The sequence below is a fragment of the Hemicordylus capensis genome, chromosome 1 (assembly GCF_027244095.1).
Source record: "Hemicordylus capensis ecotype Gifberg chromosome 1, rHemCap1.1.pri, whole genome shotgun sequence".
Lineage (NCBI taxonomy): Eukaryota > Metazoa > Chordata > Lepidosauria > Squamata > Cordylidae > Hemicordylus > Hemicordylus capensis.
In genome coordinates, this window is record NC_069657.1 from 443648606 (window position 1) to 443672788 (window position 24183).

At 45.1% G+C, this 24183-nt stretch overlaps 1 long non-coding RNA gene across 3 annotated transcripts in view; it reads right to left on the reverse strand.

Moving 5' to 3' along the window:
- Positions 1-10208, reverse strand: part of LOC128323387 (uncharacterized) — a 111872-nt gene extending 101664 nt beyond the window's left edge. For all 3 annotated transcript variants that reach the window (XR_008306245.1, XR_008306244.1, XR_008306246.1), the window contains exons 1-2: positions 10146-10208; positions 1037-1098 (exon numbers count right to left, since the gene is read on the reverse strand). This is a non-coding gene — a long non-coding RNA (uncharacterized LOC128323387). The remainder of the gene's footprint in view (positions 1-1036; positions 1099-10145) is intronic.
- Between the last annotated feature and the right edge of the window lie 13975 nt (positions 10209-24183).

Sequence of the window (24183 nt, forward strand, 5' to 3'; positions counted from 1 at the left end):
AAAAATATTTCACATTGGGCAGAATGATCAAAATGTTCATTAGTCTTTCCCCAGTTTGATAGAAAAATGATTAACTGGCACTTTGTCATTAATACTACTTATATAATAGTATAGAAGTGTAGAACCCCAATTTACTGTTTCTGTTTCAGCATGGTTAGCATTAGTTACAAATCTCAAATGAAATGTAGAATACAAATGAGACAGTTGAGTTACCTATCTGGCCCTTCTCATTGTTCTGTAGTGTTTGTCACAAGAATTCCAGTAATTTTGAATATTATAGAGCGGTTTAAGAGCGTAAAAATGTATACTTAGTTGTTTGTACACATATAAATGCCACTACAAACCTTACTTTGCGACAGACTACATGGCTGAAAATATTACCTGAGTATTCAGTTCTCTGATGTGTGTAATATAAGTGTGTACACACACACACTACACACACACACTACAGACAAAGTATTACTGAAAAGCAGTTTACCATATTGTAAATAATAACAGAGCAGGATATTTTAGCACAGATACTTATATACACACTATATTATGAATCACTGCCACAGTTCAGTGTCTTGGAGGCTGATCCTAGCTGGACTTACTTGGAAGTAAGTTCTATTGCAATTCACAGGACTTACTTCCAAGTAAATTTATGTACTCAAGTGATACCATAGAGACAGTCATTTCAGAGAGATGTCTAGCTTGATAGACCTCAATCCTGACCACAAACCTTTCCCTATACTTGGTTTGTTTCCCAACATCAGCAATATCATCACCTCATTTCGAAGTTACCATAGTATTTAAATAATTCTTCAAGACTGCTGCCTCCCCTGATAATTCAATTTTTGTAACTATCTTCCCAACAAAAACTCCTCTTAGCAGACAGTCATCTCACTAGTAAGCTTTTCTCTTGCTTTGTTTTGGGTACTATTGAAATGACACCTTTTTAAAAAAAAAGGAAAATTGGCTGGTAATTTGAGCTTCCTTAATCTTATCCATGCAGAACAGCCCATCGGGTAGGGCAAACATTCGAGCGCGGACGTACCTGGGAGGTTACAAGGACTCTGGACTGGAGTCCATCTCCGTCTTCTGTTTCTTGAACTGTACCTGTAGTGCAAGACATATCGTCATCCAGAGTCCAGACAAGAAAAGCTGATCCATGCTACATTCCACACGTTGCTGGTCTTTTGCCTACATCCCGCAGTGCTAGAGAAAAAGGACTATCGCTGCAGGGAAAACAAGCTGGCCATATAGGAATAATCACTGCAGTCCGGCTCACCCCCACCTCTCTCTCTTTCTCTCTCTCTGGCCCCAGATGATTCTGACTGCATCCTTCCATCCATAAATCATTCCCCTTATTCTATTGGTTACATGCTACATGGCAAGTATTGATTTTTTCCGTTCCCTCATCACAGGAGAACCCATGGTTTTTGTAAGCCTGCTCACACACAGATGCAAACACACACACACACAGAGATGAATATATATTTATATATTGTGCAAAGATTGCATGCACACATTTTAGGCAAACTCACACTCACAGTGTACACACATATGTGCATATTACTAGAAGCCTTTTAGTTGATGTGGGGGGGTGTCAGGGAGCGCAAACAGCATCACACTCATTTCTCAATGGTAAGAAGCAAGAAAAAGATCAACTTCTCATGCAAGTGCTGCATGATGAAGCTCCCCAAATACAAAGCGTAAAGTGTGGGCAAGGGACGGTTTGGATGTGGTGGTGACAAGCTGGGCCCTGGCTGGCTTTGGATGAGGAGTGCAAAGCAATGGACTCAGTGATAGAGCTCGTACTTTGGGTGGAAACTGGCATGCAGTAGAAGTGAGGCTGCCACTGAAAACGGAAGAGTTGTAACTAGTTCTCAGCCTCTTTCCTGAAGCATCTAATGAAATGCATCACAGGAAGTGATGTCATCTTGCTGTAACTTTCCCTGCCCCGTCAGCAACAGCCAATGCAAATCCACTGCATGCTAGTGTCACATCATGCAGTCGGACTCTCAAGACATTCCAGGGGAGAAGTAGACACACGGCTGCCATTTTCAGCCGCAGTCCCATGTCTGCTATAATATAATAGTCCAGTCCCCTACTGTATATATGATTCAGTCTTTTGCTCCGCTAGCGAAAGGATTTCAGGGCCAAGCTAGACACAGGGGCTGACATACTGGGCAATGGTATGCATGCAATGGAACGTAACATTTGCACAGTTGTGGGAGAGTGCTGCGTGTGGAGTCTGGTCAGTCAGCAGGGCATTGATTTCCCTGGATGCCTGGGCAGTGTCTGGATTATTGAAGTTCCCGTGGATGGTGATTCTCCTGCGAACTGTATAGAGTGGTTCCCTAAAGTCTACACATATATGTATGTGTATCCAAATGTTCAGCCTTGGCCCCAGCTTGGAGGTGCCCCAGACATGTGCAGTACCATGCGCACTGGCAAAGGAAAGTCTACCATCAGGAGGTTAGCCCAAAGATTGGGTTAAAAGGTAGCCCCTAGAATTCTTAGTTGTTTCTGTCCTTTTGTGTGTGTGTACAAGTTTGTAGGGGAAGGGGGCCCCAGGCCCTTCCTCTTGGGTGCAAGTATGCAGTCTCGGTTCCCAAAGTGGTTTGCATAGAGAAATAAAAATAAAGATGGCTCCCTGTCCCCAAAGGGCCAACAATCTAAAAAGAAACATAAGAGAGACACCAGCAACAGCCACTGGAGGGATGTTGGATAGGGCCAGTTGTTCTCCCCCTGCTCAATAAAGAGAATCACCACTTTTTAAAGGTGCCTTTTTTGCCCAGTTAGCAGGGGATGTTTGGACAGGCATGAGCTCGAAAGCCCAGTGTGATGACAACACGTGCAATAGAAGTGTGTCCCCTTCTCCCAATGACTGCTCTGTCATGAGAGCGATAGGCTATGGAGACATGCTGAGGACTGTTGCCTCCCAGCCTGGTTGCTAGATCCCTTCAAGCCCCAGGGAAGGTACCCTAGCAACACCTTTTCTGGTCCCGGAGACTGCCACAAATCAGGACTCACTGACATTCTGGTCTCCCTGCAAGACAGATCTCTGTGTTTGTTTTGCCCCACTTGGCTGCAAGCCTTGCCAGGGAGGGATGCTCCTGGGATGCTCCAAGGCAGCTGATTTACATACACTGCAATGACGGCCCCAGCCTGGCCCATCTTGCCATGGACATGGGATCCATCCCCAGTCTTTCCCAACACTATGCACCCCAAACCGGAGTGGGCCAGACTCCTTGGAATTCTGGAAGGGTTGAGTGGAAATGGAAAGGTACAGAGTATTAGTTCTATTATTAACCAGAGATACCAGGAACACCCCCCTAGAGTTGGATGGCCACTCTCATGAGAGTGCAGTTCAATGGAGATCCGAAGCTCATGGAATGTCTGGTTCCCCATAGTGGACTGGCCCTCAAGATAGGGCTCACCTCCAGCCAGCAAGCTGACACAGGGATAGGAGTGTGTTGGGGCCTCCTGGACTGCTTGGCTTGGGTTCACAAGTCCAAGAGCATCCTTTGTCACAGTGGACCAAACCCCAGGATCCTTTGGCTGCACTCATATACATACATAATCTATACATACTACAGCTATGATGGATATTTACATAACGCTCCTCAACAAAATTCTCAAAGCGGTTTACATAGAAAAATAAATAATACATAAATAAAATGGTCCCCTGTCCCCAAAGGGCTCACAGTCAAAAAAGAAACATAAGGTAGATGCCAGCAACAACCACTGGAGGGATGCTGTACTGGGGTTGGATGTGGCCAGTTGCTCCAAATATAAGATAATCACCACTTTAAAAGGTGTCTCTTTGCTCATTTAGCAGGGGTATCCATACAGCTTCCTAGGAAGTCATGAGTAATGGAAAACTAGTGCCTCTTTCCATTCCCTGGTACCAGCACTTGTGCTTGTATGAGATTGTGTGGCTGCAGGGCTCTTGCAAGGGTGGTGGTGCAAGTGGTATGAGGAAAGGGTTAAAATGCCTTTTTCCTGCTGAGGGTGGGTGATCAAAGCCAAAAAGGCATGAACGCACTGGGCACACCCCCTTGGAGATCATGGCCAACGGTTGCCGCTTTACTGACGTCCTGACGCCTTGCCTGCAGTCTGGAGATGTGAGCGGTACAGAGCTTTCTGGGATGCCACCTCGGCAGACCAGGAAGAGGGAGGGGTCCCTCTGCCCAGAAACCAGATATAATGAAACTGCAGCAGGACAATCATCTGGGTTCACAGATTGATTAAGATTAATTGATCAGTTGGGAATCGACAGGGTGTGTGTGACTCTGTTGATCCTTTTGGATCTCTTGGCGGCTTTCGATACCGTTGAACATGGCATCCTTCTGGGATGCCTGAAGGAGTTGAGTCATGGCTTTGCAGTGGTTCTGCTCCTACCTCTTGGGTAGGCTCCAGATGGTGTTGCTCGGAGACTGTTGCTCTTCAAAACAAGAGCTCCGGTATGCTGTCCCACAAGGCTCCATACTGTCTCCAATGCTTTTTAACATCTACATGAAACCACCGGGAGAGATCATCAGGAAGTTTGGTGCAGGGTGTTATTAATATGCTGATGACACCCAAATCTATTGCTCCATGTCAACTTCATCAGGAAATGGTCTAACTTCCCTAAATGCCTGCCTGGAGACAGTAATGGGCTTGATGAGGGAGAACAAACTGAGGCTGAATCCAAGCAAGACGGAGGCACTCACTGTGGGAGGTCGAGACTTAGGATGTGGGTTAGTCCTGTCCGTTCTAGAGGGGTTGCATTCCTACAGAAAAAGCAGGTACCTAGTCTGGGAGTACTTCTGGACCCAAACCTATCCCTGATTTCTCAGGTTGAGGCAGGGGCCAGGAGTGCTTTCTATCAGCTTTGGCTGATTCGCCAGTGACATCCATTTCTGGAGATAAACGACCTTAAAACAGTGGTGCATATGCTGGTAACATCCAGACTTGACTACTGCAATGTGCTCTACATTGGGCTGTCTTTGTATGTTGTTCAGAAACTGCAGTTAGTAGAGAATACAGCAGCCAGGTTGGTCTCCGGGGTTGCCCGAAGAGATCATATTACATCTATTTTAAAAGAACTACACTGGCTGCCAATAAGTTTCCAGGTGCTGGTCATTACCTATAAATCACAGCTTTCAGAAAGCTTGTTAAAACTTGGCTTTTTATCCAGGCTTTTACATAATCGTTTTTACTGCTGCTTCTGAGTGTTTTTACCTGTTGTATTGTTTTTATGCTTGTATTTTATAGATTTTAAATTTGGTTTTTAAAAAATATTTTTTAGCTTAATATTTTTATTGTCTTTTATTGTATGTTTTAACTTTTGTAAACCCCACCTTGGGGTTGTCTTTTAACGAAAGGCGGTATATAAATACAACAATAAAATAAATAAATAAATAAATAAATAAATAAATAAAGCACTAAATGGCTTGGTCCAAGGTATTTAGGAGAACACCTTCTTCTTCATTGACCTCACCACCTATTAAGATCATCTGAGGAGCTCTGGTTGTGATTGCCAGCAGCTCAGTTGGTGGTGACTCGAAACCGGGCCTTTTCTAGATTTGCCTAGAGGCTCTGGAATGTGCTTCCTAATGAAATTAGATTTTCCCCTTCTCTGAATGTTTTTAAGAAGGACCAGAAAACATACCTGTCTAGTTGGGCTTTTAGTTAATAGTTTTAAAGCTTCGGGTTTTAGCGTTTTTATCTGTATCTTTACATTGTTTAAATTGTGTCAACGTTTTAATGGTTTTTTAGATTGTACGCCACCACTTTTTTGCATGGGGCGGTATAGAAATGCAAGAAATAATAAATAAATAAATAGATAGATAGATAGATAAATAAATAATAACCACAGGTTCATCTAGCCAAGATTTCACGCTAGGACTGAAGGCGCCCTAACCTTGCTCAGAGCTGCAGCCTCAGCGGATCATATAATACTTGGCTCCCATTCAGTGTTCCTTGTAATAGGGATTCCTATTCATGACCTGGCCATGCAGAAGGCCAGTATACATGCACGGCGGCCTCCAAAATGGCCTTTGCCGGTGCAGAGAGGTCCATAAAGGGGCAAAAATTGTCTGAAATGGGCCAAAAATGGCCCCAAAGGGGTTGAAAATGACAAGGGGAGGCCAGCGGGGGGAGGGGGAACATCAAGAGACCCCCCCTCCACAGCCATGGCAGCACCCCCGCAAAGTCCCACAATGACAGTAAATCTGCCTTTAAAAAAAAATCCCCTCCCAAGCTGGGCCCAAACCAGTTCGGACTAGAGCTGGACTGGGCCCGGTTTTAGTGTGCGCAGAACCAGACTGGACCCAGCTTGGTTCAAGTCTGGTTCTACTCAAACCGAACCAAGTTCTCCAGTTTTGTGCACACCCCTAGTAGTAAGTATTGTTTGCAGCAAATTGCTGCTTTGGGAACAAATTGCCATTTTGGAGAACAATTCTGGGGTGGAACGAGTCCATGGGGAAAGTGCTAAATCTCCTCACTGCACACCACATTCCCAGCCTGGATTTGGGCCATATCCATCTGATTTCTAAAGATAAAACGATCCTTTCAAGTCCACTTCTGGGATTAAGCACATCTTCTAGAGACACATTCAACATATTGTGCAATTTGGCCCAAACCACTCTGGCTGACATACCGCACTCAGTTCCATCAGCCTGGGAATGGAGTGTTTGCACAGTTGTGCAAGAGTGCTCTTCTCAAGACTGCAGAATTGTGCAAATGCAGTTGCACAATAGAGGGCCACTGGAACTCTTGGCCTTCTATTGCGTACGTAGTCAGGCAGAGCCTTCTGTGGTATGTCAGCCTCTGGTGATTATGAAGGTCTGAAACTGGGACAATGGCTGGCATCCAGATTAAAATACTCCTGAGTAGTTCTATGGAAGTTAAATATCCCTTTAAAGCAGGGGGTTCCCAACTCGTTGTATTCCAGATGTTGTTGAACTACAGCTCCTATGATCCCCAGCTACAATTTATTGTGACTGGGATGATGGGAGTTCTATTCAGCAACATCTAGAGTGCCATAGGTTGGGAATGCAAACTTCAGAATAACTCCTGAGTAGTAACTACTGAGAATCTGGATGTCAGTAACTGTTTAAATCAGGGATTCTCAACGTTGGGTCAACAAATGTTTTTGGACTTCAGCTCCCATAATCCTCAACCAAAGGCCACTGGGGCTAGGGATTATGGGAGCTGAAGTCCAATAACATCTAGGGACCCAACGTTGAGAATCCCTGGTTTAAATTATGATCAAAACGCTGAGTCAGAAGTCTTCATTTTGGCACCAGAGGTAATTTTAATACATTGAGAGTTAATCAATCAATCAATCAATCAATCAATTTATATTAACTAGTTATCACAATACTGTTAAATGATGTAGTTAAAGCTGGAACAATTGCACTCTCAGATCTCCCTCAAATTTCTCTTTAACAGATTTTGATGCTGGATATTCTCCAGATAATCCCTATGGCATTAGAGATCCATATTTTATATTTGACAGAATGCTTCCTTTTATTTATTTATTGCATTTTTACTCTGCCCCTCCTCCAAGGAGCTCAAGGCAGTATGCATGGATCTCTTCCCCCCTTTTATTCTTCCCTTGCAGAATGGATGTCCTATGGCATTCTACATGTTTAGCAATCTTGCTCTTCAGAATGATTTCTATCAATTTAGCCAGCACAGAAATTAAGCTAACCGGCCTGTAAGTTCTCGGATCCCCTCTGGATCACTTCTTGAAAATAGAAATTACATCAGCTACTTTCCAGTCATCATGGCAACCAAGAGGATCAGGGGCCTGGAGCACCTTCCTTAAAAACTAAAAGGCCTAGAGGGTCTGATCCATAGGCAGCTTCCATAAATTGCCATAAATTCTGTGAACGTTCATTTCAGCGCTAGAATAAATTATTTATTTCCCGTTTGGAGTAGATGTGCTTTCAAGGTAGCCCTCACTCCACCAAATGTCCAAAAACTTTTGCTTCCTCAAATAGGTACATAGGAAGCTACCTTATACAGAGTCAGACCGTTGGTCCATCTAGCTCGGTATTGTCTACACAGACTGACAGCGGCTTGTCCAAGGCTGCAGGAAGGAGTCTCTCTCAGACCTATCTTGGAGATGCCAAGGAGGGCTACCACAAGACAAGCCCTCCTCCTCTACTCTTTCCTCCTTGCACCCCTTTATGCCTGGAACTGCTTCCCAGAACATGAGCATGATGCCACCTCTCTTACTTTCTTCCAATCCTTTTCAATGAAGCCTTTAGCACAACCCCTTGGCCTCCATATTCTACTGCAGGAGTTCCAAATTTTGGTTTCCCAGAGGTTTTTGAACTACAGCTTCCATCACCCAAAGACCATTGTGGGTGGGAATGATGGGAATTGTAGTCCAAGAACATCAGTGGACCCAGGGCTGGGAACCCCTGATCCACTGTAATTATGCCTAAGTATATGCAATGGTAACCAGCACATAATCGTCTCCTGTTTTCCCCTGCCTCCATTTCCTTCTAATTCCTCTCTCCAATGTTAGATTGTAAGCTCCTCAGGGCTGGGACCAGACTTTTTGTCCTCTATAAAGTGGTATGCACATGGATGGTGCTATATGATGATCATAATAATAATTATTATTCCTAATGGTGGAGGGACATACAGGTGAAACTCGGAAAATTAGAATATCGTGCAAAAGTCCATTAATTTCAGTAATGCAAATTAAAAGGTGAAACTGATATATGAGACAGACGCATTACATGCAAAGCGAGATAAGTCAAGCCTTAATTTGTTATAATTGTGATGATCATGGCGTACAGCTCATGAAAACCCCAAATCCACAATCTCAGAAAATTAGAATATTACATGGAACCAAGAAGACAAGGATTGAAGAAAAGAACAATATCGGACCTCTGAAAAGTATACAGTATACTGTGCTTGACTGGCCAGCAAACTCGCCTGACCTGACCCCATAGAGAATCTATGGGGCAATGCCAAGAGAAGAATGAGAGACATGAGACCAAACAATGCAGAATTGCTGAAGGCCACTAATGAAGCATCCTGGTCTTCCATAATACCTCATCAGTGCCACAGGCTGATAGCATCCATGCCACGCCGCATTGAGGCAGTAATTGCTGCAAAAGGGGCCCAAACCAAGTACTGAATACATATGCATGCTTATACTTTTCAGAGGTCTGATATTGTTCTATTCTTCAATCCTTGTCTTCTTGGTTCCATGTAATATTCTAATTTTCTGAGATTGTGGATTTGGGGTTTTCATGAGCTGTACGCCATGATCATCACAATGATAACAAATTAAGGCTTGACTTATCTCGCTTTGCATGTAATGCGTCTGTCTCATATATCAGTTTTACCTTTTAATTTGCATTACTGAAATTAATGGACTTTTGCACGATATTCTAATTTTCCGAGTTTCACCTGTATGTCACATACTAAAGGTCCCTTGTCACTCTTGGCCAGATTAATACCAATACACAATAGGCAGGTACACATGCTCTTTAACAGGGTTGGAGAAGCATCCTACCCACATTCGGAAGCTGCACACACTCCCATCTTGTGATCATGTGCTTGTAAAATAGAAGGTGTTTGTTGGGGTCTGTGAGATTGTCTGTGAGCCTTGTGCTTAGTCAGAGGGCTCCATCCTACCCAGCAGCTGTACCCAGATGTTTAATGAGGTAGGAGGAAAAGCCTTCCTACCCAGCCCGAGCTTCAGGCAATCTTCCCCCCCCTTGTATTTACTTGCACATGATCACAAAATGTGGAGAGTGCACAGCTTCCAAACCTGAGTAGGATGCATGCTCTACCCTATTAAGGATTGTGTGAACCAGCCTAATCTGTCACAGTGTTGCTACTTCCTGCCCTTGGGCTATGAGAAGGCTCATAACTCTGTGGAATATCACACACTTTGCTTATGGGAAGGTTCCAAATTCCTTCCCTGTGGCCTGCAGTTAAAATTATCTCAGGGTAGTAGGGCTTGGAAAAACCTCAGCCCGTGGTCCAGGAGAGCCATTGCCAGTTGGAGTGGACAGTTGCACATTTTAAGGGTTCCCCATCTTGATTCCCCAGATGTTGCTGGTAGGAATCCGCACAGAGTGTTTTGAGCACATTTGGGGCAGTGGAGAGAGGGTACTTAAAACAGAGGAAGGAGGACTTACCTGCCCCTCCATTGCACCTTCACTGCCCTCCTGACCACTCAAGGTGGTGTCCGCACATGCTCAGATGCCATTTCCTGCTGGGGATAGGGGACTTCCTGTTTCTAAGCAAATGCAGCCGGGCAAACAGAGAGCCCAGGTGCTTAATACAAACAGTGCCGCTCTGGGGCAGCGGGGAGCAGTGAAGGTGCAACAGAGGAGCAAATAAGACCTGCCTTCCTCCATTTAAAATGCCCACTCATTCCCAATTCAGCTGGGGCAGCACAAAGCATTTCTGCACCTGGAAACAGAGGTGCCAAAATGCTTCAAGCACTTCCCTAGTTGCTGGACTACAACTCCCATCATCCTCAGGCACAATGACCAAAGGGAACCCCTGATGTGTGGTCTAAAAGGAGTTTCTTGCATTCCCTTTTTGGCACATTTTGGCCACCTTTTTGGTGGGAAGCATTGTCTGAAAAAAGAAGATACCATATTGCATGGGATTTTATGCATCTCTCTCCTTCCATATGGACAATGCCATCTATACTGATGCCATAATTCTTGTGTGGTCTGCTGCACAAATAAATAGAGATTTGGCGTGAGCTTTGCATAGGTGTCATGCAGCTTGCAGGAACTAGATACTCTGTGCAGCACTATCTGACCCTCTGACAAATATACAGCCATGCTTTAAGATTCTAACTCTCAGGAAGGCGGACATTTGAGGACGGTAGATTTCAAAAGTTCATAAGCTAAGCACAATTCAGCATCTGTTATAGTTTTCAGATCTCAGACATTGTAAGCCCAAGAAGTCTGGGGGAAAAGAAATCAAAGGAGAAGTAAACGAGCAAGGCCAAATAGATCCACAAATATCCAAGGAACTCTTTAAAATATACATGGAAGCAAAATGACCAAGAAACCGAGAGGGGGTTGTCCATCCCAGCACTGAAATGAAGACTAGAGGAAACGGATAGGCAGCCGGTTGTCAGTGAATGGGGCTGATTTGGTTCTCTGGGTCTCCTGACTGAGTCAAGGCACACACTGAGGACATGTCAGAGATGTGCTTGGGCTTCCTCTGATAATGTTCCACACCTCCCTGGGGGGGCCTACCTCTCACATTGAAAACCGTCACACTCGATACATAAAGGTCAGACCCCATTCAATTAAGTCATAAAATTGTGCAGTAACTCAAAGCAAGGACGCCCTTTCCTCCTTGTCCTGACGGTTTATAACTGTTTGTTGTTTTTTCCGGTCACCAGAAGAGAGCCCAGCTTCCTCCAATGAGAGGTGAGTAGGGAATTGGTTTCTGGAGTGAAGCCTTCTCTTATCTTTGCTTGCAGCACGTCACAAATGTGCAGAGAGGCAGAGTAAGGGTTTGCAACCCCGCCCTGCCTCAAATTTGCTACCATTGTCAACACTGGGGCAGGATCCAGACTAGTTAATCATGACTAAGTGTAAAGGAAATCAATGAGCCAAGTTAGTCATGACTAACTTCAGTCCCATTGATCTGAATGGGACTTTGTCGTGACTAATTGAGTCTGGATGTTGCCCACTCTTTGGCTTCCTCAGATGCTTTGCCTGAGGACGGATCTCCAAATTTGCTTCAGATTTCTTGGTAGATAAAAATCTAGTGGTGACAACCTAGGGATATGCCAAATTTCCCTCCTGAGACATGTTGCTTAATCCAAATTCTTTTGATTTCCTCCAGTATTTCTCAGATATTCAACAATAGATTAATAACTAAATTTTCTTCAAATTTTGCTTTAGGCAAAAGGTTGGTGGCCAATCTAATAGAGCTCAGAACTAATACATCGATTACCTGTCATGCTCTTTGTCTGCTTTCCCTAACAACTATAGGCCCATTCACACATTATGTTTGACACTTGTACAATCTGTACACTCACACGTGCTTGTGTGAATTACTGTACCTGTGTTCATTTTAAAAGTGAACCTGGATACAGGCCCTTCAAAGGCATGGTACAGATAGGAAGTATACTTTTGTACCTGCATTCAACATAGCATGTACCTGTTCTGTATACAGATCTGTATCTGTGTAAACTGTACACTCATTGTATGAGTGATGTACATAACATGTGAACGGACCTAGGTACAGATCTGTACAGATCTGAACTACTACTCCCATCATCCTCAGCTGTGGCTGGGAATGATGGGAGTTGTAGTTCATCAAGATCGGGGGTACCACAGGTTGGTAACCCCTGATTTAGGGTAAGATCCTTTATTGAAGCGTCCATACAGTTGACCCTTCCACTGCACATTGTACCACACATTGGATCTGTTTGGATGATACCGTCCCTGCCCACACAATTAGGAAGGGCCGTGCCAAGACCCTGCCTGTTGGCACATCCTCTGCAGATATTTCCATGCCCTTCTTATTGTGTGGGGTGGCTGTATTTGGAGCAGCACATGTAGAAGGGCCATTCATGAACATGTGATGAGCAGCCCCCCATGTGATCAACCCCTGCTAACTTGGCAAAGAGGCACCTTTTGACATGGTGATCCTCTTGACTGAGCAGGGGGAAAGTAACTGGCCCTACACACCCCCAGCATAGTACCTCCAGTGACTGTTGCTGGTGTCTATTTCATGTTTCTTTTTAGATTGTGAGCCCTTTGGGTACAGGGATCCATCTTATTTATTTGTTAGTTCTCTGTGTAAACCACCCTGAGCCATTTTTGGAAGGGCGGTATAGAAATCGAATGAATGAATGAATGAATGAATGAAGGGATACTCTGGGAGGGCATTAGGATGTCCACAGGCATGCTCTCACTGTGTCTCCTCTCTAACCACATGGGCAGGGATGCTATTGTCCATACTGACGCACTGTGATTTTAAAAATTATGTCCTGTGACATATCCCTTGCTCTCTAACCCAACAGGAAAGGGTGCTAAAAATCCCATGCGTTTGGAGATGCTCGTTGTAAATTTATCTATTTATTATTTATTTATTGGATTTATATACCACCTAGTATAAAAATCTCGAGGCGGTGTCTAGGGCAAAATCTGGATCTATTACCATTTTTGAAGTATGTTATTTCCAACTTTGTGGTCTCCTTCTCAGTCCAGCCTGCCTCACAGGGTTGCTGTGGGGATGAACTTGAGTAGTCTGATGCATCCCACCCTACGCTTTTTGGAAGAAGAGTGGGATACACATGTGGCCAATAAATCACATTTTAGCCTCACAACACAACTTTGTGAGGTTAGGCTGAGAGTGCCTTGCCCAAAGCATTGTTCACATTTTATTCCCAAACAGATTTGAATCCAGGTCTCCCTAGTATAGCACTCTACCAAGCATGGGGCAACCCACAGCCCAAGTGTTGGTTACCACATATTGCTTGCCCGTGGACATTTGGCCCTTAGTGACTCCACCAAATTTTAACTTGGACAAAGTATTCAGGTTGATCTCCTCAAAATTAGCTGAATGAACTGATCATGTAACTGATAACATGATCGTTTTCTACTGCAGCTTCTCGGTGTTTTTATTTGTTGTATTTGTTGTATTGTTTTTATGCCTGTTTTTATATGTTTTTATATTTTTAACATGATGTTTTTATTGTCTTTTTATTGTTTTTAACTTTTGTAAACCGCCTTGGGGTTATCTTTTTAATGAAAGGCGGTATATAAATGCAAAAATCAATCAATCAATCAATCAATCAATAACCATATTATAATGCTGCAAGAACTGAGATTAAGCAGATTAGTTTTAAAACATTCCAATAGGCCAGTTTAGCTTCTGTAAATTTATACTCTTGCTTAAAACATGTAATAATTGATTAAATGTGGAAATTACAGAAATATACAGTGTCAAAATGTTTCTCACATAAGGAAAAGAAAAATATTCCCAAGCTATAAGAAACTGAGATATTCCACTCTTTAATGCTACATCTCTCTTTCATCTTGACATATTTGCATCTAATTTTTAATGCACATCTTTGCATGCAGTGTTATCCTGAGTGCTTGTGAACCTCAATATTCATCACAGTTTTTAGAAAGCATTTGAAATCTTGGCTTTTTATCTAGGCTTTTATATGATTGTTTCTTTTGCTGCTGCTTTCTATTTTTTAATGGTTCTAGTGTCCTTGATTTTTAATCTTTTCATCAGATCTGTTATGTTTTTATTCTAGTTTAGTATTTTAATTGTGTAATCTTTATAGTCTTGTTTTAACTTTTGTTTGAACCATCTTGAGATTGTTTTAATGAAAGGCAGTACAGAAATTTAACCATCAATCATATCCATAATTGCACAGCTAAAGATGGAGCCTGATCTCTCATTATGAGGTTCAGTTTGTAAGGCAGAATACACTTGCAGCCTCCAGAAAACTGTCTGGAGAAGAAAGTGGCCCACGAAAACCGATACTGGGCCTTCTCTCTGCACTGCACTGCATTGCCTGACATCCATCATACCTCTGGGAAGAAGCACAGAAAGCAAATGGCTTTCCCAACTCCTGCTGAGGCTGAGGTAAGAGTGGGATTTCAGAATTCTCAGTGTATCAGGGGGAAAATGGCTGAAGAAGAGTTCATAGCTGTGGCAGCGTGACCTCTGTGAGGCTGTCAAGGTTGGAGAGCACTTCGGTGACGAGCTTAGTAAGCAGTTGTCACAAAGGCATCTGGGACATCTCTAAACAAAGCGGCGCATTTATCCTCGGCTTGGAAATGAGTGCAGAAAGAACTTTCCCAATGTTGATACACTGTGTGTAGCAGTTTCTCTCTACAATGGAAACTGCCATACAGACTCTTGGTCCATCTATATCCATCTGCATCCATATTGTCATCACTGAGGTGCAGCAGGTCTTCAGGACTTCAGCCAGAAGTCTTTCCTTGATCTACCTGGAGATGCTTTCTTAGCTCTACCTGGAGATGATACCAAACTCTTCCGGGTAGTGAAATCCCAAACGGATTGTGAGCAGCTCCAAAAGGATCTCTCCAAACTGGGTGGATGGGCGACGAAATGGCAAATGTGGTTCAGTGTTGGCAAGTGTAAAGTGATGCACATTGGGACGAAAATCCCCAACTTCAAGTATATGCTGATGGGATCTGAGCTGTCAGTGACAGACCAGGAGAGGGATCTTGGGGTTGTGGTGGACAGCTCATTGAAAGTGTCGACTCAATGTGTGGCAGCTGTGGAAAAAAGTCAATTCCAGGCTAGGGATCATTAGGAAGGGGATTGAAAATAAAACTGCTAATATTATAATGCCCTTATACAAAACAATAGTGCGGCCACATGGAGTCCTGTGTACAATTCTGGTCACCACATCTAAAGAAGGACATTGTAGAACTGGAAAAGGTGCAGAAGAGGGCAACCAAGATGATCAGGGGCCTAGAGCACTTTTCTTATCAGGCAAACCTACAACACCTGGGGCTATTTAGTTTAGAAAAAAGACGTCTGTGGGGAGACATGATAGAGGTCTATAAAATCATTCATGGTGTAGAGAAAATGGATAGAGAGAATTTTTTTCTCCCTCTCACATATCACTAGAACCAGAGGACATCCCATGAAATTGATTGCCAGGAAATTTAGGACCAGCAAACGGAAGTACTTTTTCACACAACACATAATCAGCTTGTGGAATTCTCCACTGCAATATGTGGTGACAGCCAACAACCTGGATGGCTTTATGAGGGGCTTGGATAACCATGGAGGAGAGGTCTATCAATGGCTACTAGTCAGAGGGCCACCTCCAGCCTCAAAGGCAGGATGCCTCTGAGTACCAGTTGCAGGGGAGTAACAGCAGGAGGGAGGGCATGCCCTCAACTCCTGCCTGTAGGGTTCCAGAGGCATCTGGTGGGCCACTGTGCGAGACAGGATGCTGGACTAGATGGACTTCCTTGGCCCTGATCTAACAGGGCTGTTCTTATGTTCTTATGCTGGAGATTGAACCTGAGACCTTCTTCATGCAAAGCAAGTGCTCTGCCACTGAGATACAGCCCTGTTGTTTCATGACCTTGCCTGTCCATTCCCAGAGGTCCTCTACAACCCTAATCACCCTAGTTCAGGGAAGGGCTGCTTCCTCTGATATTATTGTTACTGCCTATCTCCTCTCTAACTGGTACATGTAAAACCACCTCTGTAATGCTGAGTAACACAGAGTCCGCCTGTAAGTGTGGGAGAGCAATTTTCATCAGTCTTTCCTTATCCCTGAAGTGCTTGTGAACACCGGAAAATATGACCCTCGGGGACATATTTTTGGATGGTGCAGGATACTTCTGGAAAAATCATTTTTTTAAAAAAATTGCCCTCCCTTGTGCAATGAACTCTCTGGAGCTCAGGAAGTGGTAAGCTGCTGGGGAACATTTCTTCTTGGTGCATGGTCACACAGCTAGTGGGAGTTTCAGCCAATATTTTGAGTAGCTGTTAGATGGCATGTTGTGTGTCACTTTGATAGGTCCCTAGATGCACTGGAAAAGTGACTCATACATTTTTATATACCAACAAACTGAGAGATTTAACACATAAACCTATGTTTTGATACATATTGCCGAACTTAAGTAGGAGGGTCAAATTCTGCCACTTGACCCATTTTGTGGTGGTTCCAGGGCTCTGGAATTTCATCCCAGGAATTTGCTTTCTGCTTATTTGCATGCTGCCCTCTAACCCACCTTTGGTAGCACACACAGGATTTCCACCTCTCTTTGCCACCAACATACAACTCAGTGGTGGTGAGGGGAGGGATTTACATGAGAGAAGCACTGGAAACTGCCTTATGTCAGTCCATTGGCCCATCTAACTCAGTATTGCCTACAAGTTTTCAGGCAAGAGTCTTTCCCAGTCCTATCTGGAGAAGCCAAGGCTGAAAGCTGGGACTCTGGAGAAGCCGAGGCTGGAAGCTGGGACTTTCTACATGCAAAGCAGATGCTCTATCACTGACCTACAGCTCCATCCTCAAATCAACTTTCTCCTCTTCACTGGCAAACATGTCTTAGAATCCCAGTTGGAGGGGGGAAAGGGCCAAAAGGGGAGAGGTTCTGGGACACAGCAGAGAAAGGGCTAAGCAGACACCTCCTGCCTGCATTGTTTTGCATACAAGGAGATTAGGAATCCTGCATTTGCTGCGGAATGGGCAGTGAATCCTAGAACAAGGGTAGCAAAGATCCTAGGAAGTTGCTTTGCAATGCGTCTTAAAAAATTTCCTTGTGCAGAAGAAAAGAATATCCAGAGCCTTGCAACTGAAACCAAGGAGGTAATTTTACCTGAATTTATCACTTAGCAACCAAGATTCCTACCTCCGGAGGATGCTGGTCCATGGGTTACCAAGTAACTGTGACAGTTGCTAAACAGCTGCCCCTCTCATCTACATAGCCTTTAACCCCGGTCAGCTGAACGATGGGCCTACGACAGCCAACAAACAATAGAAACACACCCTAATATTTTATTTAAGAGCTAAGGGAAGCCACAGCTGCAGGGATGATACAACCAGCTGGACTGGACTGTTTCAACTTGAGTGTTTTTTGCTTTCATGAAGAAAACGGTTTCTTCGCACAGTCAGTGAAGATTGTGATAAATCGCACATGAGTGGTTCTGAAAGATCTTTGTATTTCCCCCCCTTCCCTCCTGTCCTCCTCCAAGCTTTGCATGGCATGGCCTGATTAAAGACAATCTATCAAAAAGCAAAGGAGCACATGGCTGCATATTAAAACAGGGATGCAAAGTGGCCGTCTAGAAAAGAGAAGATCACTTGTAAGAAAGCAATTATGGATGTGGCAGAATACATGAAATTTGCCCTTTTGGTTCCTATAACATTTCCAACCCATCCCTACTGAGACACTCAAGCGGTAAGGAGGAGACCGAAATTAGCCAGGGTGATAAAAGAGTATAATAAGCAGGAGAAGTGGGGTGAAAATAAGAGAAGGAAAAGGAGGCATTCGGACAGTGGGATGCATTACGCTCTGGACCGGTCTCCCAAGGGCAATGGCTGAATCGCAGCAGCTGCATTCATTTAAAGGGGAGACAGTGTAGAGCAATTGAGAATGCAATACAGTGCAGAAAAATGGCTTGGGAGCCTGTAGTGATGCTGGCAAAGGGCGTGAACAGAGTCTAGAAACTTATGCGGAGAGAAACTGAAATCTTTGCAAGAACAACAAAAAAGTTTCAAATCATTACCAAAGCCATTTAGCAACAGAGCAACTCCTGCCTGGAAACAAGCACTGGCATAGCAAGGCTGGAGGGACTCCAGGACCTCCAATGCTGAAACTGAGTGCCCTGCTGGACAGGCCCCCTGGTGCTGATCCCACCCCTGGCGGTGGCCATCCCCCCTGATGCCAGTGTTGGGGTGTGGCCAGCATCAGGACACGGATGTGTTGCCCAGTGGCCTCTCCCAGCTGGTGAATGCTTCATTTGCCAGCTCAGAAAGGAAGAGCCCAACAGGTGAACCAAGTGCTCACTGGCTGGTAGAGGCCATCAAGTCACACATCCGTGTCCCAATGCTGACCTTGCATGTTGATGCAGGGAGCATGGCTGGCATTGGGGCATGGATGCACTTCCCAATGGCCTCTCCCAGCGGGTGAGTGCATGCTTCATTTGCCAGATGGGTGGCCTGTGGAGAGGTGAGGGGGTCCCCAAGTGGTCCCTGGACACTGGCAGCTGCGGGACATTTGTCCTCCACCCTGCCCAGTCATGACTATGCCTCTGTAAACAAGCATCTGCTGAGGCAACTGTAGGCAGAGCCTGTTTTGCTCTTTTCCCTTTAATAAGCTCTGGCTGACAAAACTAATTTGGCAGGGACAGGGGCGGGGGTGTCAAACAGGGCAAGAGAGGGTGAGCACGCAGGGCATACTGGAGAGACCCCTGGAGCCGGGAGGCGGCTTTTTGCCTCCCCTCCAGGGGTCTACTTATGAGTAGCCGTGGCGTGGAGCCGCGCTGCAGCTACTCACCATCAGAAAAACCGGGTTTGCGGAGCACTCGCTCAGCAAACCTGGTTTTAGGGGAGGGGTACTTAGGTGGGTTAACCGCCTGGAGGCAACTGGGCTCAGCTGCGAGCCCGGTGGCTCCCACGATTATCCGATATCGGGCTAGGCTCCCCTAGCCCTATTTTGGATGATCGTGGGAATAGCCTCATTATTATCAATCCAGCCCGGCATTCCCCATGCTGGTTCTTCTCATGAGTAATGGCAGAAGCTGCATGCTTGCATCCAAGGGGAAGGGGCCAGGCTCCTCTTCCCCTACTAATCTGTACAAAAATAGAGCAGAGCCACTCAGGAATTCCAAGGGCTGCCTTTCTGCCCATTCCCCTGGTCTGACACCCCCTGCAAATGTTTTCTTTGTTGGAAAACAACCATGTTGCCCGGTTTATGGTGCCACTGGCACTGCATGTGCTTGTGCAAATACTTCTTCATCACTTGATTGGTGGAGACCTCTCCACAAAGTGCCTGACTTGTCACCACATCTCCTTTTTCTGCTGCTTGCCAAAGTGAGGAACACAGTGGAAAGCGGGCACCCCCCAATGTGGCTTTCTCCCTTGACATGCTTTGAAACTTGGAATGTGGCAATGCGGTGTCCCTGTTGCCGGGCAACGGCTGGAGGAGTGCAGAGACTGAGGGGGTGTGGCAAGTGCTTGGGGAGGCGGCCAAAGAGAAGCATGGCAGGCATAGAGCTGGCACATTTCTGGGCTGGTCTGAGCTGCCCTCTCTATGGTTCTGGCACCAGCCATAGCAGAAAACCCAGGTTACGGCAGCAGCAGAATTCGGATGACATGATGCTGCCTTCAAACCTCAGGTTGGAGCAGTGAGAGTCACTATAAATTGAAGGTTCAGATTATGGTTTCAGCTCAAAAACCTTGGGTCACTTTTGTAATGAAACTGTGGTTTGGCGTTATGTGCGAAGGTGGCCTTAGCCTTTACACCTACATCAGCTATTGCTGCACCTTGAGATCTATTGAACTAGTAAGAAAGTAAATTTCAGCATATACCTGTAGCAGACTCTGTGGCCATCAGAATCTCCACAGCTTGGCAGCTGGTATTCAGACAGCAACTGGGTGTAGGATTCTTTGTTTTGTTTGAAAAGCTCTCAGAGGTTTGGCTGCCATCATGCAATGACATTTATTTAAGTCTCAAGGTAATAAACACAGAAGCACCCTGTACAGATTCTCCCAAGATGACCTTCTATAGATTCTCTGGTTCCCACCTTTATTACTGGTTGAATTCTCAAAGCTATTCTGGTACCATGTGGATAATTTTTTTAATTTAAAAAGACATGCTGCCTGTTCAGATGTAACTGTTTTGTGTCTTTCTGTCTTTTTTGCCTTAAAATACCCTAAGTGTTCTGCAAGAATTTGCCAGTATTTTAATTGTACATGAACATACCCACACAACACACTCCTAGTTTCTCTACTTGATCGCTACAACCATAAATCAAGGTGTGAGAAAATGGCTGCCATCCACACTAAATTACATTTGACTAATACTATCGACATTACGTAGTCCTTTAGAGTAACTCCTGAATAACTTAGTCTGGATGTCAGACATTTTCTAGGTTTATGCAGCCTTAAAATTGTCAGATCCAATTCAATCCAACCTGAAGTTGTCGGAAGAGTTGAAATAGTCAGCCCCCTCTCCCCAATTCATCAAGTCAGGTTGTGTTGGATTGGAAATTCGACATTTCCCAATATTCCTGTTGGACCAAAACTAAATGGCTTGTGATCTGCCTCTCAGCTGAGAGGGATTCTGGCTATGTTCCAACAAAGTTTTGACTACGAGGGCATCTGGGCGAACGTGGCAGAACTCCTTCCAATAATGCCCAGAGGACATATTGGGTCCAACATGCCTATCAGACCAACATGGAACATAGGAGCATAGGAAACTGCCATATACTGAGTCAGACCATTGGTCTATCTAGCTCAGTATTGTCTTCACAGACTGGCAGCAGCTTCTCCAAGGTTGCAGGCAGGAATCTCTCTCAGCCCTAACTTGGAGAACTAACCTCGGGTTTGAGCGATAGAACCTCCTTTCGAGGTCCCAGAAAGAAACCTTCAAGGAAACAGGACGGAACGGGTGCCCTCATACTAGGGAATTGGAACGTTCCCCTTCTCGTAATCAGGTTAGTAAACCTGTCATTTATGCAATGCTCCTGCACAGGAATAGGGAGGGAAGACACGACCAAGAGGTTCACGCAGATGAGACAGTAAATCTCTTCTGGAAAAGTTTGTATGGTTATGTGCAAAAAGACAAGAGTATCTCTTCTAAACAGCAATGGGACAAATTGTGGAAATGGACGTTGGACGTAACCCCCCCCCCCGATTACCTGATGTGCCTTGAAATCCCCCATCCCCGAGTTACAGTACTACCTGCATAGACTTCATAACCTTGTGGGTTTCCAAATCCTTGTGTGTAAATCTTTGTAGATATATCATGTACAAACAACCACTTTGTATATAATTGTGCTTTGGCAACGTACTGTATGCTTTGGTAGTTTGTTGGTTCAATAAAAAAATCTTGTCCTATATATATATATATATATATATATATATATATATATATATATATATATATCTTGTCCTAACTTGGAGAAGCCAGGGAGGGAACTTGAAACCTTCTGCTTTTCCCAGAGCAGCTTCATCCCCTGAGGGGAATATCTTGCAGTGCTCACAAATCAAGTCTCCCATTCATATGCAACCAGGGCAGACCCTGCTTAGCTATGGGGACAAATCATGCCTGCTACCACAAGACCAGCTCTCCTCTCATGATTGCACAGCCCTACCATTTATTCTAGTTCTCATTCAACCAGTAAATAGATTGACATATGTTGCCATTTATTGCACATCACCCCAATTTTAAATTAAACTTGTAAGTGGGCAGCATCCTCATTTCTCTCATTCTTCTTTATAACCTCCCTGGTGTGTGTGTGTGTGTGTGTGTCTGTGTTAATGTTCCCCTTTTACAGATGGGGAACTGAGGCTGACACATATGATTTGCTCAAGCCCATCCTGTTTTATTTGGTTTGGGAGGGGGGTCTTCCCTTTTGTTGCAATTGTGGAATGCACTCCTGAGAAAAGTCCACTTCTACCAAGCTTGTCAGCATGCTGTGAAAATATGGCTTTTAGGAAAACTTAAAGCTGTTTTTTTAAAACTGATCAGTTTCTGCTCAGTGTGTGTGTGTGTGTGTGTGTGTTTTACTGGTGTCTTTCTGCTGTAGCCACTTAATGATGCTGAGTTTTTGTTTTTGGCTTTATAGTCTTTTAGCACTGCGGTATTATTGTTGTTGTTGATCTCCTTGGGGGTCTTTTAGACAGAAAGGCAGTGTGAGCTGTGCTTGGTGGAGGGCACCAAGGAGGTATCAGCCAGGGACGTATCATGATTGAGCAAGCCTTTAGGACCCAACGGGAGCACCCAGTGGATCCAGCAAAGCTGCACCATACCTGGACTGAAAGGCATGTGGGAGGAGCAGAGGGGATGGGGTCAGCTGGCTTACCTATTTAGACCCCTTTAGGGGAATTTCACACCACATTTTCAGGGCTCCTGAAAAAGGGCGGCGGGTTTATCAATGAGCAGGAAATGGCTGTGAGGCAATGCATTGTGAAGTAGTGGGGTGCCGCCACACTCTGTACTGGCCGAATCCCCAAAAAGGAAGTTGTGAGCAGAAACTGTCTTCCATCTCTTTCGGGCTTCTGCTTATGGCGAATACCACATCCCTTTGATGTGGAGCTCCTCACCTGAGGTGGGGATGACCCCAACAGGCAGAGTAAATAAACAAATATAGAAAACAAAACACAAAATATATTAGAAACACAACACTGAGCAGAAGCACCTGACTGCGCAGTGGAGATTCCATATGCAGATAGGGGGGAGGAGCCTGTGAGAGCAGAAGCACCATGGTGATTGGGCAGTGGGGATTCCATATGCAGATAGGGAGGAGGAGCCTGTGATGGTTAAGGTCAGTTGGAATGCAACTGTTACTGGCTGGAAGATGTTCTTGATTGTAGAGGAGAGGAATCTCTCTATAGGAAACGATAGTGGGCAGGGGTCTGCAGAGAGAGGGGTCGTGAGGGAGAAAAGAGCCACTTCAGGAGAAGGAGGCTGCCGTTGTATGAATTAGATGAGGAAACAAGATGAACAAGATCTGTTAACTCAGGAAGGGAGAGAAAGAGAGTGGGGAGGGGAAGTAAGATAGACGGGAAGAATGAGTGGAGGAGAGAGAAAGAGAGGAAAGAAGGGAGGGGAGAGAGAAAGAAGGAAGGGCAAGGGATGGGCCCAAGCCTGTCAGTGGCCTGAGCGCAACGAGCGGTAATGGAGGCGGCAGCAGTAGCAGCAGGAGCAGCAGCAAGGAAGGGCCCAGTCAACCACTGCTGCTGTTTGGGGCTACCGAGGCCATTGGCGGAGGGAGGCAGGCAGGTGAGGGACGGGCCTGTCAGTAGCCTGAGGGGAATGAGCGGCTATGGCGGCGGCGGCGGCAGCAGCAGCAGCAGCAGCAGCAGCAGCGAGGAAGGGCCCTGTCAACTGCTGCTGCTCCTGTGGGGAGGAGCAGGAGCGGGGTTCACTTGAGGGTGGGGAGGGTGGGCCAATAGGCGCCAGCAATGCTGCAGCCGCGACCAAGAGGGGTGAGGAGGATGGAGTAAAGGGATGGAGGAGTGACCAAGAGGGATGAGGGCTGTGTGGAAACAACGGGGTGGAGGCAGAGGAGCAGGAGTGAGACTGAGGTGAGGGTGGAGAGATCTCTGAGGTGAGGGGGGCTGTGGCAAGGGGTGAGGGGAGCAATCAAGTACTAGCGCACAGATGCTCCATGCAGGTTAAGGTAGTAATAGAATTATTAGATGTAAATAAACCCAGCTCATAGGGGTGCTAGCTTCTTTGCAGGACCTGCGAGTGTCCTTGTCCCATCACTTTCTGTCTGAAAAAGCTGGACTTGAGAGACATTTCTGCATGCCAGACTGCTGTTAAGATGCAGGATCAGGGCCAAAGAAATAAGTGGCAGTCCTATCCTCTCATCTCTTGCTGAGGTATATCTGCCTGATGTTGAAATGGGATCTTAATTCTCCTCTGGGGCTGGGATACGGAGCCAATAAACTCCAACTCTCTTATAGCTACCATAAAGCAGTCTTGTGGCTTTTTAAAAAATGGAGTT